The sequence below is a fragment of the Mustelus asterias genome, unplaced genomic scaffold (assembly GCF_964213995.1).
Source record: "Mustelus asterias unplaced genomic scaffold, sMusAst1.hap1.1 HAP1_SCAFFOLD_192, whole genome shotgun sequence".
Classification (NCBI taxonomy): domain Eukaryota; kingdom Metazoa; phylum Chordata; class Chondrichthyes; order Carcharhiniformes; family Triakidae; genus Mustelus; species Mustelus asterias.
In genome coordinates, this window is record NW_027590185.1 from 745792 (window position 1) to 750007 (window position 4216).

General features: G+C 42.1%; 1 non-coding gene across 1 annotated transcript; it reads right to left on the reverse strand.

Moving 5' to 3' along the window:
* Nucleotides 1-220: 220 nt before the first annotated feature.
* Nucleotides 221-293, reverse strand: trnat-ugu (transfer RNA threonine (anticodon UGU)). Its single transcript has one exon. It is a non-coding gene; the product is annotated as a tRNA-Thr (tRNA).
* Nucleotides 294-4216: the final 3923 nt, after the last annotated feature.

The following is a 4216-nucleotide window of genomic DNA, read 5'->3' on the forward strand; positions in this document are numbered from 1 at the left end:
CCTTGTACAGACGCATCTATTCTATGCTCAATATCGATACTAACCTTTTTCAGCTCTTCAAATATGTCCTGCTCTTTCTATTTTTTTTACGAAGAAGGAAACATCTATTCGCTTTCCAAAATTGCACCCGATCTGCGCCTCCACTCATCAAAGCTCTCTATTTCGTCTGCCAGACTCTCTTCCCCTTTCTGACAGCTTCTATCATCTAAAATTTGCCCATAGGCTCCAGCGAGAATTGAACTCGCGACCCCTGGTTTACAAGACCAGTGCTCTAACCACTGAGCTATGGAGCCAAATACTGCAACGCGCTTCTAGTAAGTGCAGCATTATCCGTGGATCGAGGGTTTGAGGATGAAGATTTTTGATGAATGTGGAAATGTCTGAGGTGGAGAGCCGGAAGTTAAAGGACAGAAGTTGAAAGTGACATGATTTGACATGTGTACTGTGTATGTACTTGACATGTATGTTGTGTGCGTCATGTGGTTCTTCTTCAGAGTTTATCGTCAATGTTACATCTCTGATTTTTCCAGCTCTGATACAAGTTCATCCAGCTGGAAGATTTAGCTTGTTGTTCACTTCACGGACGCTGCTTTTATTAAATGAAGAAATGAACAAAAATGTATTCACTCCGTGACTGGGAATCGAAACCGCGTCAGGGCGCCGACGCTGATCACGAGACCCTCAGTGACGCTGATGTGACAAATTTGCACTGAGTTGATCATTTCTGCACCTATTGCTTCATTTCCAATAACTTTCAATAAAAAAGTCACAATGAGGAATGACGGGAAGCGCACATGACAGGATTTGAACCTCAGTTAGAAAATCCCAATACATCCCCTCGGCCGGGACTGCAGTCTCAATGTTTGCAATCCTGCTGTTTATTTCGACAGACAGCCATTCAACCGGTGTTCCCGTTTGTATTCTCTATCGGAGCAACTCCACTCCTCCCAGATTTGAAAAAGGGTAATCTGGACTCGAAATGTCAGCTTTCTTCACTCCACAGATGCTCCCAGACCTGGTGAGATTTTCCAGCATTTTCTCTTTTTGTTTCCGATTCCAGAATCCACGATAATTTGCTCCACTCCTTCCACATCGTTCCTTTACCTCAACACCTGTTTACATTGCTCTGTCGCTCCTCTTTCTTCATGCCAAAAACGACACGGCACAAACTCTTGCATTCAATCTGAAATGCTGGACTTCAGCTGCAGGGACCAAAACTCAAACCCATTCTGGCAGTGGCTGTAGTTGAACCAACAACGACCATAGAGACTGGACTTTCAGCCACTGGCTTAGATTACTCAGCTACGTTACCACATATGCAGCTGTGTCCTTTACTGGTATTGTTATTGAAATTAGCAGCAAAGGAGCTGCGACAGTCCATCACTTGGCTTGAACCTGCTCGTTCACTGAATCAATTGATCCTGAACTGTGTAACAAGCAGGAATCACACCCAGTCAGAAACAGAATGAGCTGCAGTGAAGGACCAGCACCATTTAAACTGCCCTTAGCCTTGTCTGGTTCCCAATATCCTGCCAGAAATGACAGAAAAATACCTCCTGTTGAATTTGCTCAGTCTTCACTACAGGACATGAGGCGAGATTGTGTTTTATATGTTCCACCAGGCAATACCTGACATTTGTTTTTACGGTTTGGATGAGAGCAACAAATCTCCATTACCTGACCACCAATCGAAACAGCAGTGAAAGTGTCAAACTCTGACCACCAGACCAGCTGCTTGTCGCCTGTTTTACAACTTGCTTTACACACACTGCATGTGTTGCTTTATTTTTCGCGCCAGGCCAGACTACATTCACCACAAGCAAGTCTCTGTTGCAATATGGAACCTTCTGTTTCCATCCCAGTGATACATTCAAACAGTGACAACATACAACAGACATTCCACTTACAGTTAATAATTCCACTTCCGACTGTTTGAAACGAGAGAGAATCTTTTCCAAATATTTTCGTTGCAGAGTGAGGGAAAACTTGAATAATTCAGTGTGAATGCCAAAATCTGACCTTTTTACCATCCAAATGTTACCTTACATCACCATCTCAATTGTCAGCGCTTTGCAGCCTATCACTATCTTTCTGCTACTGTGTTTGTTCTTGACCTGTTGCACATGTGACGTTTCCAGCTGTGATGTAGACTTGCAAAACTCACTCGGCTCATATTAGTAGATCTACTTTCGATCAGATAGTAAATCACGTTATTTTTCAACAGTTTGCTGACAGCTATAAATAATCGTTCTCTCAGCGGGAATTGAAAACAAACAACACTGGGGAGTACTGATTACAACCCACTGGACTCCCAGGGCCACGGGTGAACTGTGTTTTTCAAAATGACTTACCATATATCCCTTCATGTGTCCAGTTTGGATGGAACATAAGTGGCTGCTTCAGCTAATGACAACACTGATTGTGTTTGCTGGGACATGAAATCGACAGTGAGGTCAAATAGTCCCACAAGATGCTGAAGTGATCGTGGTATATAAAATTCTAAACAGGATTGAAGAAAGTGAAATATTTTTTCTTATGCGCAATCGGGAACACCATGTCAAATGTATAGGTTGAGAGGTGGTAGATTTAAAACTGAGATGATGAGGAACTGCTTCTCACTGAGGGTCGTGAATTTGTGGAATGCATTGCCGTATAGCGCGGTTGAGTCTGAATCATTAAATGATTTCAAGAAAGAGACAGATATATTCCTGATAATTAAAGGGATGAGGGGATATTGGAACAGGTAGGGAGGTGGATTTGAGAACAGGGCAGAGATCAGTCATGAACTGATTGCATGATGGTTCAGGCTCGAAGCGCTGAATTTGCCCACTTCTGCTCCTAATTCTATGTTCCTAAGTGTAAATTTCAATTTTTCAAACCCACCATCTCATCACTGTGGCTCCAATGTAATCTACGTACATTACATCCACAGGTTCCCCTTCATCCACAACACAACTGAGTCCTGTAAGGGACTGAGGAATGGCCTCATTCTGTGGTTTAATTACTTTAAATTACTTTGTTTCCCTCATTTAATCTCTCCTGATTTACACCCGGCACGAGGCCTCAAACCCTCTTGTTATGCTGCTGGAAAACACTTGTTTAAAACTTCCTACATTTCTAAAAATTTCCAGTTGTTCCCAATGAAAGGTTATGGAGCTAAAATATAAGATTTGTTTTCCTGTGCACACGAGCTGTCTGGCTTTCTGAGTTTTTCCAGCATTTTCACCTTTCACTGCAGAAGTCTGAGCAGCTTTGGATGTCAATGGAAATATTTTCATTGAACAACATCCTCAGCAGTGGCTCATTGAACGAGAGGTATGACTCGGGCCTGGGGAGTAAATATCTACAAACGTGTGAACGATCTCGGGTTCACATGCCGGACTCGATCCCTCAATCAGCTGTTGTTTCATATTGGACAAGTCATAGGTTTTACAAATGTATTTTCAGTGCAAACGTTGGGATTGGTTTACGTGGGATTTGGTTTGAGAACCTGAGCACCGATAGCAGGCAATCTATCAACACAACACTCACACAAGAAAATCAAGACATTAAAAGGTTAATATGCTTGTGGCCATTCACTTGATCTCTGTTCACCAGTTTAGAGGACCCCATATTTGTTGGTTGAGACAGCTAGCTGTGTGATTATTGTTATTCATTCTTGGATTGTGGTTGTGTACCGCACTCGCTATCTCTGTTTTTCATTGTCTCTATCTTACTCCCTCAGACTCACTGACGATGTTTTTATTACGTTGACATCTTTTGCTCCTTGCTATGTCCATTATTTCGCTGTCTGTGTGTAACCGAGGTTCACTGGATTGATTTATGAGTTTCTCCTGGGAGCAGAGAATCAGTGGGATGAGTCTGTTCGCTCTGGAGTTTAGAATAATCAGAGGTGATCTTGTTGAAAAGTCGGAAACTGGGAAACAGTTTGACAGTGCAAATGTTGAGTTCCCTCCACCCTTGGCTAAATTATTAAGAACAAAGAAAAATAAGGTGAATGACGTAAGAGGAGTTTGGAATATTTGGGAGAGGTGAAGCTAAGAATTGGAAGATGTGAATAATGTAATTAATGATAGAGATGAATGGATAGGAACTTTGGGGATTCTGTCGGTGGATTCATTGCAAACTTTGAAATCAGAACAAGCTGAGACACCAGATGGAAAAACCGTATTTGTCTCCATGCATTTTAGGTTATGGAAAGCATTTGAGTACATGT